The 16,016-nt window shown below is 37.3% G+C and overlaps 1 long non-coding RNA gene across 1 annotated transcript in view; it reads right to left on the bottom strand.

Moving 5' to 3' along the window:
* Window positions 1-15,317, bottom strand: part of LOC145720799 (uncharacterized) — a 174,933-nt gene extending 159,616 nt beyond the window's left edge. The window contains exon 1 of the long non-coding RNA XR_014144010.1: window positions 15,221-15,317. This is a non-coding gene — a long non-coding RNA (uncharacterized LOC145720799). The remainder of the gene's footprint in view (window positions 1-15,220) is intronic.
* Between the last annotated feature and the right edge of the window lie 699 nt (window positions 15,318-16,016).

Raw genomic sequence — 16,016 nt, 5'->3', positions numbered from 1 at the left:
AAGGCCAAAGTGAAAGAAACCAGGAAAACATTAAATAAGGTAAGATTTGTTTTACCCAAGAAAAGGAAGGTTTTTTGTTTTTTTTTTAACAGTTGGTTATCTTGATTATTCAGCTCAATTAAAGTCCTTATGACTTGTTACATGTCGGTAACAATTGCCAGTTGTCCTAAATATGTATATAAACATACTTCACTTTTTAAATCAATGCATTACTTTTATAAGTTAGGAAGTATCTTTCTTGTTTTATGGATAAGAAAATGGAGGCTTGGAAAAGTCAATACTGCAACGAAGTAGTGGAACTAATACTCAAATCTGGGTTTTCTAACTCAGTGATCTGTGTGTGACCTTAACCCACTGTCCTCAACTAGGATATTTTATTAAATTCTCCCATTATTTCATACAAACAGAAATTGTATCTATTCAGTAAGTCAAAATATTGGTCAACTTTGTTTACTTCAGCTGTCTTTATGCCAAAAGCCAAAAAATTAATGAGTTAAGAATCTAAATTTTTGTACCATGATCTGCCTTGATTCAGAAGTAGGAAAGAATAAGAAAAATTGGTCAAATCTTTTTTACTCTTGAGGCCATTAATCTAACAGTTCATGGTCTATAGACATGATGCTAAATTCTATGAAATATTGTAGCACTGAAGTCATTATTATTAAGTCCCCAAATTCCAGAATTTAATTTGGCATTTCCCTGAGGTATTTACCATGAGCTTCATTTTTGACTTCATGAGATCTGGCAGGATTGTGGGCCATATAGAACATGACAGTCATCTTAAAACTCCATGTCAAACATTTATGTCTACCATTGTAGAAGAACATTTCCTGTTCTCGGTAGGAAATGTCACTATTCCTTTGACAATCTCAAGCTATGCTAACATTAAGTAACACTTAGCAAAATTCAGCCTACATTGTATTATTTCCATGTTTTGGCGCTGTATACATTTGTCTATGCTTTCAACTCAAAAGTTGAGCAATATTGCTTGCTGTATTTTGGTGCCAGCATAGATTTAAGCCATCCAAACAAGACTGTGTATTTGAACTGACAGAGAGTAAATGATTTGCATCTGGCATAACTGATGGTGGTGTCAAAACCTTGGAAGATAATTCATTGGTAAACATATTCCTCTGGATGCCTAGACACACATGCCCAATTTCCTATCCAGGGATGGAGCCAGATCATTGCCAGAACAATGCAAAATATTTTATACAGATAATTCAAGAGATTATTTTGATCTGACAGAAAAGAGGGGGGGAAATGTGGTAGAGTTTTTCTTATTGATGAAACAAGATAATTTTTCAACCTTCATTGCAGAAATTAAATTTCATGCAAAAATGCCTTTCTGACAACTATGGAGTTGATGAACTAGTAAGAATTATCACAAACAGCAAGCTAAAAAAAAAAAAAATCTAATCTACAATTCCAAGATGTAATTGGTAAAAACAAAACAAAACAAAAAAAAAAAAAACTTGAATCAGGTCAGGATTAAAATGATGATAAAAAAGGCTTTAGGGCCTTAAAACAAATGCTTGAACTACCCAGACCTCTTGAAAGAAATAGCTATAACTCTAGATACTGTGCTCAATTCACAATAAGCTTCCAATTTTTATACTAGCAGCCTTTTGAGATATACAAGCTCAATGGAATGAACATCAAATTTTTCCATTCTAGGGCTTGAGGAATTTATACATGTACTCAAGCTGGTACTTGCAAATGGTATTTTCTCCAAATGATCATAGAACTGAGCTGAATTAAATGTTCCATTGAAGAATTAACACATGCCATATACAGGGAATCAATTTCAAAATATTCAAAATTAAATGCATCATTCTATTAAGCTATATATAATCTTTCTTTGATCATTTAGTTGACTTTCAGGATCTTGAGGATCAATCGATCAATCAAAAATAACTATAGAGAAGCTACTCAGTCGTAGAATCAGTGCTAGCTATTGAACATGACACAAAGGAGACTCAGACATGATTTCTATTTCTATCTAGCTCATGGTCCGGAGAGGATAGATAAAAAATACACTTTAAAAGTACGATGACAGAGCAACACACTATTGAAACTGATATACGCACAGACTCTTCCTATATCACTTCGAAGGATGCATCACTGGGAGGTGATGGTAAAGGTGATTGTTACAGATGAATGTGTCCCTCTAAAATTCATATGATAAAGTTGTAAATATGAACATAGTCTAAAATATGACACAGACTGTTTTCAAGGGTCACATTTCTGTGGCTAGAGTCAAATAGTTATCATGCTGAAATTGTAAGCAATGGTGAGGCAGCCCCCTAACATGGCTGTATTTAGAGACAGAGCTTCTCAGGAAGTAATTAAGGTTAAATGAGATGACAAAGGTAGGGCTCTGATCCTTTGAAGAAGAGACACCAGAGAGCTTGTTCCCTCTCTCTCTCTCTCTCTCCACAGGCTCACAAAGAAGAGATCATATGAGCATACAGTGAGATGGTGGCTGCCTACAATTGAAGAGAAGAGGTCTCAGAATAAAACCTACCTGGATGGCACATTAATCTTGGACTTCTCCTCCTCCAGAACTTGAGAAAATGAATTTCTGTTATTTAATCCACCTGGTCTGTGGTAGTTTGTTATAGGAGCCAGAGTAGACAAAAACAGTGATACTTCAGGTGCATTTTGAAGGATGAATCAAAGTTTTCCCTCCACAGCAGGAACAAGATACAGAATGGGGAGAAGTAGATGGAGAATGGAGAAGAGATAAAGGAAGTAAGGGCCAGGAGCAGTATGAGCAGAAGAGTCCTGGGAAACAAAGTAGGCCATGTATATTTATACCTGGTTAGAGGTAGATTGTGGGGAACTTGGCAGGTAATTTGTTTTCTTTTTTTTTTTAATTTTCAACCTTCTGATGTTATGGCAGGTAGTAATAAATAGATGAAGTATACTATAAAAGTCTGAAATATTTGCTATGGAAAATGAAAAAATAGGGGCACTTGGCTAGCTCAATAGGTAGAGCATGCAAATCTAGATCTCAGGGTCATGAGTTCAAACCCCACTTAAATTTAAAGAAAAAAACTGTAAAGAAAAAGAAAACGAAAAAATTGTAAAAAAAAAAAAAAAGAGAGAGAGAGAGAGAGAAAGAAAAGAAAAAAGTAAATTGATCACAAATCACTAACAGCCAAAGAGCATTATTAGGGTTTAGCAGAGGTTAGAAACAGAGAAGATTGAAGGGGGGGAAATCTAAGGGGGAGACGAACCATGAGAGACTACGGACTCTGAGAAAGAAACTGAGGGTTCTAGAGGGGAGGGGGTGGGGGGATGGGTTCGCCCGGTGGTGGGTATTCAAGAGTGCACGTACTGCATGGAGCACTGGGTGTTATACGCAAACAATGAATCATGGAACACTGCATCAAAAACTAATGATGTAATGTATGGTGATTAACATAACATAAAAAAAAAGAAACAGATTTATAAGGACTGATGAGTTTCTGTTGTTGCTGGTGGTGATGGTAGTGCTTTCCATGTGGAACAAAAGTGGATAAAGCAGATTAGATTGACTAGGTGTCACCAGCTAAACCCCAAAACCTGACCTTTACTGTTCACCTCCTCGTACCCACTGACATTTATTCCACATTTTTTCCTTAAGATCTCCTTTCCAGCTTATCTCTTAACTCAGGTAAAAGACCCTAGGAAGATAAAACCCTGTGAAGGAAACCAAAACCACCCTTCAAGCAATAATGACTGCCTGGAGGCCCTGACTACCCAGATCAGTTTGAGCTAACCCTCCCAACTCACCTGCACAGATGAACCACTAAGTGGCCCATGCAGTGACCTACAGTTACCTTTACCTCATTTTAATACTAAAATCTCTGCCCAAGGAGGAGCACCAGCCTCATTTATATAATATGCAGTGTATGTATAGGCATGTTTCCTTAAGGCGCATGTGCAGTCTTAGGCCAGTCTACATCTGATGTCAAGCTTCCCTATCAAAATATTCATCCTAACCCTAAATAAAAGGAACCCATTCACCCTTGCTTAGGGAGTCACAGTTTTCGAAGTTTTTCCTGTGATCTTCTTGTATGCTGCAAATAAAGTTTCCTTTGTGAGGCAACTCCACCTGGTGTACTTTCTATCTGTGAGTCACTAAGGAACAAACTCATGTTAGTTTGGTTACACAGGTATGGAGGACCTGGGGGAGGGAGGTGGGGGGGGAGCAGCGTGGCAGAACCAGGAAATGAGTTTACTGTGGGTAACGGAAAAAGGGCTGCTGGCTAACTCAATGACCTGGGGGTAGTACAGAAGAAAACTGAAGTCAAGCAAGAGAAAGGTAGGAGAGAAATTGGAAAAGGAAAAAAAAAAAGGAGAAATTAGGATGAAGGGTGGAGAAAAAAATAAGACATTTTATTTAACAGAATTAAGAGCCAGGAAAAAATTTTGAATAAAATCAGAATTATTTTAACTTGATAAGTATGGCAGAGACTAGTGAGCTCTTCACTACACCAGTTTCTTTTCCTTTGTGGATACCCATTTATATAGCACAATTCCCATCTAGCCAACATAGCACAGGAAGAATTGATAAAAGCCACATCCAAGAATGGCCTATAAAGACCTTCCTAATGTGATTTCCACATCTTTCCTCTTCCATGGTGAACCTGGAAACCATGTCTTGAAGACACAGAGCCACAAGATGGAAGGAGCCTCAGAGCCACAGAAGCACCTGTTTTCATCAATGTTGCTTTAATTATCAATACAGGAAGAAATACAGATTTATTTAAGACATTTCAAGTGGATTATTTTCTGTAAATATAAGAATACTTTTCAATTTCTATAAAATAAATACTAAATAAGCTAATTTCACATATACTCTAATGATACCATGACTATGCATAGCCCATCTGGGAATTGCTGTATGGTATTTTCATATGAGATCTTTTGGGAGTTCAAAAGAGGGTTATTTAATGATGACTATGAACAATTTAGCCAAGTATAATATATTTATTGAAAAGTTTTCAACTCAAAATGTTCCAGCGTACTTCCTAACACAGTCCTTTTTGCCCTCCAGGCATCCCTCCAAACCTGTGTGGGAGCCTAGTTGTGACTGTAAGATTCAGAGAGGGAGAAGCTCTGAGGAGAGGCTTATTTGCCTCAATTCTACTCTAGCGGCTTCTGGGCAGAGTTTCTCCCTTTCTGTTTTCACCACGCCTTTGAGTGACACAAACGAAGCTACTGCGTTTTAAAAATCCGAGGGTCTCATAACCGTTCCTCCTTTTAGCCTCTTAAGTGGTTTTCTAAGGGTATTTTACAGCTTGTTCCTCCAGATAAAAGGAGACAACATTAAAAAAGCAGCCTCTAAAGCTCCATCCTTTCTCTTTTTCACTTAGAAGACAAAGAACACATGCCAATGCTAATGAAGTGCCTTTGTATAAACAAAGGAAGAAGCTGTGAAAGGCCTCATTCCTGAACCTCAAAAGTGGCAAAAGTAAGTTTTTCCCTCTGCTGCTCCTTCTCATGCTAAACTCCACAGGCTCTCTTCCCAATCTCCCACAGTCCTCCGAGGGGCAGCCCTGAGTAAGGTGAGAGAGGGTGTGGCTTCAGCCAGAATACCAATTATGAGCTTGAGGGAGGAAGACAAATTCTGCTGACCAAGGGGCCCTCAACAAGGCAGGGGTTAGGGGCACCTGGGTGGCTCAGTTGGTTGAGCGACTGCCTTCGGCTCAGGTCATGATCCCGGAGTCCTGGGATCGAGTCCCGCATCGGGCTCCCTGCTCAGCGGGGAGTCTGCTTCTCCCTCTGACCCTCCTCCCTCTCGTGCTCTCTGTCTCTCATTCTCTCTCGCAAATAAATAAATAAAATCTTTAAAAAAAAAAAAAAACAAGGCAGGGGTTAAAGAGAGGGGTGTGCTTTCAAGAGAATGTGTGCTTTGGAGCCACTGAGGTCCCGGTGTTAGACACCTAATTCTGTTAATCAGAGAACAGTTGCCCTAGATCAGTCAGTTTCCTTCCTTGGATCTTCATTTTTCCCTTCTAAACTATGCAAAAGTAATATCCACTTCACATACTTGTAAGAATTAAAGATCATAAATATAGGCAATGTGCAGAGCCTAATAAGGGGACCTTAAAAAAGAGCGATATGATTAACCAATCATCAGACATCTGAGCACCCTACTTTGGTAATACCAGCTTCTTCAAAATAGCAGGAAAGTAATAGGGAAACATGGTGATGGTATACGGGGTTCCTCTGTACTATCTTTGGAACTTTTCTGTAAATCTAAAATATTCCAAAATTAGAAGAGTGTTAAAAAATAAGAAGCAGGAATGCAACAGCTGCATAGATCTAATAAGCATAATAATATATTTTCCATAGAGTTTGCCAAAATAATTTTATACTAGATGTGAAACCTGAAGGTGAATTTTAGCTAAGACGTGAGCATAGGTGTTTCAAATAATGCCTCACAGCAGAAGATTTTTAAGTCAAGCCCACACAAGTTGGAAACAACCGCCTTTGATGGGGGTGAGAGTCAGGGAGGTAGAGTCTAGAATTTACTACAGATCCATAATACACTTATCTGAAACTTTTCCAACAAGATGTGTTTTGTAACTTAGACTTTTTCAAGTTGTAGGAAAGAATTACAAAACATTCTACATGAAGTCTGGGGCAGCACCTTGTAATTGTATTAGTATTAGTAATTAGAATTAGTAATTCTCTGGTGAAATTAAATAGTCAGGGAAATGAAATGAAGAATACAACCTCACATGAAGTTAGCTCCAATTTTTGCCACCCGATAGGCATTTATTTCAGTTTTCAGAGCTTTAGGACTTAGATATCTCAGGTAAAAAGTTGCACATATGCATACTGAGAAAATCCCTAAATATCATCAACCAACATTTGCTTCTTTCCTCCCTCACCACCTCGTATACAAGTCCTTAGCAGGGGAATGGCTTTCACCTCAAGAGTAGCAAAGAAATGTACTCTATGTACAATTTTTATAAAGGAGAAAGTAAAGCATAAAAGCAAAATTCATATTTCTTTGTGCCATTCTGACAATTCTGTCTTTTGTCTTCGTGGAATTAATTACCCATCTCTCTCCCTTGCTTCTACTTTCTAGATATGTCACAGACTTAGTCAAGCTTTTCTTCCTATAATGAAGAGGAAAAACAAACAAAAAAGCCAGGTTACTGTATTTTCCTGAAACTACACTTTCATTGGAGACCATTTTATTTTTCCCAACCATTAAAAAACAATAGTTCTTTATCCACAAATCCTGTTTTTCTTTTAATTTTTGACCTCCTCAGTTAAAATTGGTGAGCCAAATGAATATTTCAATTTGAATAATTTAAAAATGCATGATTCCTGCCTTCTTCATAGATAAAGTTAATTTAGAAATAGCATTATTGAAACCAGGCATTCTTTCTAAACCAAGAATTCCAGATGTTTTTAGTTGCTGCCTATGACATTTCCACAATCAGAATAAATTGTGTTTCCACAGTAATGTAATAGATAGAAGTGCTGAATAAATCTCAAGCAGTTGAGATGACAAAATTAACATGCTGATGACATTTTAATGTTTCAATATAATCAAGGGGGCATGGATCATGCCTCCACCAGTTCTAATATAATTCTATTCTTTAATCTTTTTCCTAGACAAAATAAAATATAGATAGATTTCAGAAAGTATATAACCAGAGTATGCTTCAGTCTTCAGGCAAGCTGTTTAGGATGCATGTGAAATGCTGTTTAGGTTCAGCTTTGCCAGTAGATATTTTACCAAAGCAATTGAGTTATACATAAAAAATCCTCCATTAGGACATTTTGTTTTCTCTTTCTGAAGGTGGTTGTTGATGCTTCTGGTACAACTATTGTTTTCTATTTAAGCAGAAAGTTTGCTGACTTAAACAGGGAAATCAGTATATTCTGATTGGATCCAGTGAACAACTGCCAATTCACCTACTCACAAAAAATATGTAAACAAACAAATAAACAAACTTATTGGACTCAAAATGAGAAAAAAAGACAAATATCTGGTAATCATAAAAATACAAAATGTTTGGGGGTGCCTGGGTGGCTCAGTTGGTTAAGCGACTGCCTTCGGCTCAGGTCATGATCCTGGAGTCCCGGGATCGAGTCCCGCATCGGCCTCCCTGCTCGGCAGGGAGTCTGCTTCTCCCTCTGACCTTCCCCCCTCTCATGCTCTCTCTCGCTATCTCATTCTCTCTCTCAAATAAATAAATAAAATCTTTAAAAAAAAAATACAAAATGTTTGTTTTTTGTTTTTGTTTTTGTTTTTCTAACGGAACAATGCAAACTGAGATCTTAGAGCCAAATTCATCCCTGGAAGAAAAAAATAGCCTGACTACGCATGTAGGTTGAAGATCTGTACTGAATGTTGACAAAGTTGTATATTCCTTGTTAAGTGGCATTGGAGAGGAGAATGAAAGACACGGAGATAGAACGGCAGCACCTCTACCTCATCCTCACACGGAAAGGGTGGTGATGACAGTCTAAATGAGAACACTAAACCGTGATGGCTTTGCCAGAAGTCAGATATAGATGTAAGAAGTCAGGTATGGATGCAAATGGATGACATATGATAAGCAGTATCTGGAGCACTCATTGTGTTTATCACAGAACAGTGACAAAATGAGTATGTATTGCTAAAGAGTAGTTTTCAGTCTTTGATTATGAACCTTTTTTCAAGCAAAATCTCATCCAGAAACATAATATATTAAACTAAAAAGAGAAGAACCCCCTGAGGGAGCAGGGGCCTAATGGATGGCCCTCATGTGCCCTTCTAAAAGACAATGCTAAATCTGCCATAGAAGATTTCCCAAAATATGGAACAGGCACAATTTTCCCCCAATATTACCTTCCCAACATATTACTCTATTTAGGTCACTGCCAACAAACTGATTAAAACATATATTTACATAAAAGCTTCTAATACCTCCCACCTCTCCTCTATCCCAATTCTGGAGGATGACCAATAAGCAGGGCCACTCATGCCAGGCCTCTGCTTACCTCTCTTTTTTCCATATGTTCCATGTGTGAGAGTGGATGATTTCAGATGCAACTATAAGAAACCCCATTCAGAATGGCTTCAGTAATGAGGAAATTGACTGTCCCTGCCCTAGATATAGGGCAAGTCCCAGCAGGACAAATAGAATGGCCTAAGGATATCATCATGGGGCTTAATTCTCCCATCTCTCTGGTCCATTATCCTATGGCTGTTTCTCCTAGTGGGTTAAGTTGGCTTCCAAAAATAATTGGGGCTTCTTTTGTTCATCCCTATCAAGGAAGGGGTGGGAGGGAGGGAAAGAAGAAGGAGAGAAAGGGGGTGAGGGGGGAAGGGGAAGGGAGGGGAGAAGAGAGAAGAAGGAGAGAGCCATAACCATGGAAAATAGGTTTTATTAGTTTCATTGGCTCAATCTCTGAACAATTAACAACTGGCAAAGGAAAACTAAGTATCAGCTGGCTGAAGGAAACAAAAGGGGCACTTTGTGAGAGCACCTGTGACTCTACCCTTTACTGAAGTCTGTCCCACAATCCCACATCAGGAGATCTAATAGGATAATCCACACTAAAGTGCAAAATAAGTATCAGAGATTGAACATTGAACAAACAGCAACTCTGTCAGCAGGCACTAGATTAACATGGCTATTTTGTTTCCGTCTCAGCCAGGGGGCTTTATGGTAACATGTCAAGCCTCATTCAAAAGTATGTTTCAATGTCACACCCAAGGGATTCAAGTATGCAGTGTACAATTGTGTTCATTTCTCTCTCTCCCCTTAGATATCTTGAAAGAGTGTGCTCATACTCTGACCCTCACAGTAAAGAGCTGAGGTATCTTCAGAATGTAGAGGTATTTTACACTAAAAATGTAGCACCCATCCCAGGCATCTATAAAAGCACTCCAAGCTGTCAGATGCTTTACCAAATTAATAGCTCTGAAGACCTCCCATACACCAAAGACCTGAGGTCTTTTGGTTGAGGTTTGGTTGAGGGATGTCTCCCTTCTAATCTTGCTTATTGGATTGGAAAAACTCCATAGTTTTTTCTGTCAAGGAAGCTGCAGAAAACAGAATTGTTATAGGAATGAGTTAAAAGGAAAGAATGAAAAAAGTTTAAAATAAAGATAAATGTAAACTTATATTTCAGCTCTAAACACTGACAAAAAATAAATATACTTTCACTGAAAATTGGTGGGGGGGTTGTCCTTTTTGTAAGATTTCTAACCTCAGAATACTCCTAACCACAATATCACACTGTTGCAGTCACCTAATACTTTACTTTCTGTAAAAGAAGTAATTCACAGCTCTTCAAGCTTGTTTACACAATAATGGTACAACTGTTCACCTTTCTTTCATTAAAAAGTGAATTACTAGTGCATTTCAGCTATTAGGGTCAACTCAAGTTGAATTTGTGAAGGGTACAGAATTTCTTATAGTCACTGTCATTCCTTTAGGCACCTTCAAATATAGTATTAAATTGTCTGAGATTCCCACTGCACAAAACCACATGGGTCTCTGGACTTTCTCAAGCCTTTATGTCCCATAAAATCAACCTTGTATGTGTGTGCTTTCTGCTAGGAGACAATAGGTGTTTAGGGATTGAACTTAATTATAAATAACTTAATTATTAAATGACAATTTTAAAATCATTAACTAAAGACCAAGGTAATACACTGCCCTTCTGATAAAATGTAATGCCTTAATCAAGACAAAATATAGACTTTCCTGGATGACTCTCCAACAATAACTTTTACTATAGACACTTTAGAGTACATTCTGATAGGAGACGGGGAAAGATATTTTGATAGACACATTCTTTCAATTATGCCACTTAAGTAATTATCTGCCTACATGTTAATCCAATTTACATAAGAAGATTTCAAAATTATTACTCTCCATTCATTTTTATATTTCCTATCCAAAAAACTGTTTTGAATACTGGAAGGAGTATTAGATTTCGTGTATCTTTAGTCTCATACTGATTGCAAATTTTTGGTCAAATTACTCAAAGATTGTAACTTGATATTTCCTTGTAAATGGAATTAATGGCCCTAGGAGTATGTGCATTAAGACAGTAAAGAAAGCAAATCCAAAATACAACATGCCTACAGGAGTTAAGAGCACATATAAATAAGTTTCAGTCAGGAAAGAGACATTAAACACAAACTGAGATATTTTGAGAACACTTTATATGGTAGCCAGCCTCCAAAATGGACTGCAATGATCTTTGCCTCACAGTATTCATGCCCTCGTGTAGTCACCTCTCACACTGAATAGATGTGTTATCCAGTGAGGCCAATAGGATGTTATGGAAATGGCAGTGTGATTTCTTAGGTCAGGTCTTATGACATTGTGCCTTCTACCTTGCACTCTCTTCGATCAATTACTCTGGAGAAACTGGCTTCCATGTTGGGAAAATACTCAGACCAGCCTATGGTGAATTTCATGTGGCAAGGAACCAAGGTCTCTTGACAACAGCCAGCATCAACTTGCCAGTCATGTGAGTCAGTCATTTTGGAAGTCGACTGTCCATCTCCAGTCAGGCCTTCATCTGCCAACATCATGACTGAAACTCCATGAGAATCCCTAAGCCAAGACTACCTGTCAAGAATTGTCAAAGGTTTAAGATTTTACCCCACTTGTCAACTAACATATTACCCTGCTTCATTTTCATGGATACTTGCAGAAGACACAAGATTCCTGGGTCAGAAACAAAGAACTTTATCTTTCAGAGCAGGTACAATAATCAGATTATTAGCTCTCTTTTGAGCTGGGTTTGAGTCTTAATTCCCACAGAGCAATGTGAATGGGGCCAGGTAACACTTGCATACACACTGAATTGTATTACATGAGAGAAATCCTGAGTTTAGGAAACCCAAATCTTTTATCACGGTCACTAAGGATGCCTATACTTTGTTCAGGTAAGAGAAAGAATTATCTATCTGCCAAGGGAAGTCATTCTGCAAATATAATTGAAAAGATAGCTCAGAATTAAGGCAACCAATGTCTTTTCTCTCAATAAATGTAGATATGTGAGGGACTCATGGAGAATTGTTTCTCCAACCTACCCAGCCAAATCACTCCTAAATTCCTGACCCACAGAAACAGTGACATAATGATTTATTACTGTTTTAAGCTCAGAAGTTTAGAGGTAATTTGTTACATAGTAATAGATAACAAATATAATTTATTATAAAAAAGAAAAGCTAATTAGAAAGTAGTAATTATGAAGTAATAACTAATTGCTGAGGAGTATTCACGGACTCTAGGACTAGCAGCAGTGGCATGGTTACCACACTGAAGTGGAAGAGATGATGGGAGGAAAAACTTCCTGAAACCAGTGGGGAGCAAAAATCACATACGGCAGGCTATCACACAAGGAGGGACAACCTTTAGTTAAAACAGGTGACCTCACATGGAGTTTAGCCAGGTGAATAAACGCCCTAACCTGTCTCTCTTATTTCTTTCCCATTTCCCCAATGGCTGAAAATAAATAGAAACCAGGGAATGGAAGCCCTGCTGATGGTATCCATACAGATAAGCCCCCAGGCAGAGAAGAATAGAAAGTGAATGGGGATGGTGGGTGAGGGCAAACAGAAAATATCTGGCACGATCTGGCAAATAAATGAGCTCATGCATACCTCCTCTAAAAAGGAAAGGTCCTCCTCAGCAGTAAATGATTGTTACTTGGTTATTCAGTTTGAAACGCAAGAATTTGACAGGCATGGGGTTAGGACCGGATTCCATGGAGGGAGGGACTTGAACAAAAGGCAAAACTGCATTACCAACTGCACGGAGGATCTTTGCCCAGGCGGTCAGCAGCAGAAAGCCTTATTGCTTGAACTCACTGAAGTCAAGACCAGCAACACTTCTCATGCCCATAGCGAGTATCAAAGCCAAATGTGGAGACATTAGATTCTCTGAACTCAAATTTCAACAAGTCTTGGGAGCCATGACTTGCAGATAATTAAAATTCTTCTGCATGTTGTAATTGGATTTGGGCTCCCAATAGTCAACTTGTGGTATAGGTGAAAGTGTGTTGTAAATTATCACAAAGAATGCAAAATAAAGTGGAACACTGTGAATCTTATTTATAAAAAGATAATTTGTCAATTATAAAAATCATTTTAAGTAGTCAATGGCTTTGCATGATTTCTAGAAATTCAACTACACTGGATTTTTAACTAGTGTTTGAATTTAATCGAGACTCACCTGTATCCACAATTATACTCAGAACAAGAGATTTTGATAGATAAATCTATCAAAATTTACTAAGGTTTTAAAAGGTTTACTAAAATTTAAGTACAAAGTAGAAATCATAAAATTCTCTATGAAACAAATGTTTTTTTTTTGTTTTTTTTTAAAGATTTTATTTATTTATTTGACAGAGAGAGAGAGAGAGCACAGGTAGGCAGAACAGCAGACAGAGGGAGAGGGAGAAGCAGACTCCCCGCTGAGCAAGGAGCCCGATGTGGGGCTCGATCCCAGGACCCTGGGATCACGACCTGAGCCGAAGGCAGATGCTTAATGACTGAGCCACCCAGGCGCCCCTGAAACAAATGGTTTTATCACTCTGACCAAGAATTTAGAAAAAATATATCTGTTTTTAAGTCTTTTTTTTTAAGATTTTATTTATTTATTTGAGACAGAGAGGGAGTGAGCACAAGTAGGGGTGGGGCAGAGAAATAAGCAGACTCAGATCCTAGGACCCTGAGACCATGACCTGAGTCAAAGTCAGATGCTTAACTGACTTAGCCACCCAGGCACCCCTTTAAATTCTTTGTTTCAGTTAAAACATTACTAAGTTCACTTACAAAAAGGAAATAAAACTTTTAATATAAAATGGGCTTTAATCTGTCAATGAAAACACCAGTATACCAAGAAAATAACAGATGAGAAGATATCAACTAACAATTCATAGAATAAACTGAACCAGACAAAAAGCACAAAAACAATGGTCAACACACTAAGAGTCAAATAAATATAAAAGAGAAAATATAAAAATTTCAATTAAGTTTCTGGTTTTGGACTATATGTTGGTATAGACTTTCTAGAATACTCTTGGGCAATATGTAGTGAGATTTTTTTTTTTAAGTTTATTTAATTTGATGTAGGAATTCCATTTACAGAAATTTATTTGGGGGGCACCTGGGTGGCTCAGGCTGTTAAGGGTCTGCCTTCAGCTCAGGTGACAATCTCAGGGTCCTGGGATCTAGCGCCATGGTGGGCTCCCTGCTCAGTGGGGAGTCTGCTTCTCCTTCTCCCTCTGCCCCTCCCCCCGCCCCCTGCAGCTCGTGTTCTCTGTCTCAAATAAATAAAATCTTAAAAAAAAAGAAATTTATTTTAAGGAAATAATCAGAGAGTTGAGAAAATACTTATGCATAAAGATGCACATCAAAGATTATTTTACATTATCAAAAGTATCTGGAAGTATCTCAGTGACCAGCTACAAAAATGATAAATCAAATTCTCTTACAAAAATTATTCTGAATAATATTTGACAATTGAAATCAGATTTAAAAAAGATAAAATAAAATGAGATATTTAAATGGATTCTTATAATTTGGAGATGATCTCACAAAGTGATAATGAAAACAAAATAGACAACATCATATGATTGTATGATGTACACCAGTATGATTGCAAGTATATTAAATATTCATGTATATATGACTGAAAAAATATGCCAAAATTATTTATATTTATATTAGAAGAGGATACCTCTGTGTGGAAGGATTATAAGTGATACTATTTTATTCTTTATACTTTCTGTATCTCTCAGTCTCTTCGGTAATTATAAAAATTATGAATTTTTAAAATGTTATTGTCTTCATTTCTAAAAAACCCAAATGAGCAAATATTGGCCAAGTGAACAACATAAATGCACACTAAGATACATTCTATGGACTGTCAAAACAACATTCCTTTAACCTACCATTAACAAAGGGGCTTTATAATAAAAATGACTGTGTATTTTTTATCTGATTCTATTCCAAAAGTAATCAATCATATCTGTGGCTTTTCACCACAAACAGCAGAATACATATACTGAATGCATATACTATTTTTATTCTTGCAACTTTTCTGTAAGTTTGATACTATTTATAAATAACTTTTTTTTTGAAAAAACTTTAAAAAAGAAAGTGTTCACTTCAATTATCCAAGGAATACTTCCTATTTTGTATATCTGATCCATTAATAACACAAGGCATAATATGCTCATCTCTTACCTGAATTGTTTCAATAGGCTCTTCACTGTAACCACTGTCCGTCTCATGCCCTCATTTGTTTTGTTTATTTCCCACCTTGACTTCCAGGTTACTTGTGGAAAAAGAAACAAAAACAAAAATTAAACAAACATAATTTATTATTTCTTGCTCTCAAAATTTCTTAGCATGGCTGGCATTCAACGTTCCTCAGAACAGTCCTCAATTGGCCTCTTTGTGATTTTCTATATGTGCTGTGCATTTTCCTACCGCCTGCATCTGCTCTCTGCTCCTGATGCGCTGGGAAGCTCATGGAACTCTGCCTGTACTTCTAATGTTGCATTTAGTTCATTTTGCCATTTTTCCCCTCCTTATTCTGTTTTGCCCTTTATACTGCAGGCAGTTAAGATATTTTTTCTTCAGTTTTCTATCTCAGCAGGATTTTCTAGAGCGTTTTGCATACACTGTGCTCTCATTGTTGAATGAAAAAAAAAAAGGCCAGTTGTTGATCAAACTCAAAGTTCTATTTCAAATATTATATGTTGATAACTGCCTCTGTCGTGCTCCATGTGTCCAAAACCTTGATCCAGGGGTTATTTTCTTCTGCATTGCTCTATACCAATGTGGTGTCTGTGATGCTATACCACCTTCCCATAACTTTATGACCCTGTCACCTCCTTCAAATATTCTAATTGTGACTCTAGGATAAGATATTAGCTCACGGACACTTTCAAAATATTTTCTATGTACCCATTTTCTTAAATATGGATGAAAGGAACTGAAAAATAATCAGCTTCTTCATAAATCCTTTTTCCCCCTT

The sequence above is a fragment of the Leptonychotes weddellii genome, chromosome 3, assembly GCF_054177405.1.
Source record: "Leptonychotes weddellii isolate Sample4059 chromosome 3, ASM5417740v2, whole genome shotgun sequence".
Taxonomy (NCBI): Eukaryota; Metazoa; Chordata; class Mammalia; order Carnivora; family Phocidae; genus Leptonychotes; species Leptonychotes weddellii.
This window is presented reverse-complemented; position numbering and strand designations above follow the sequence as displayed.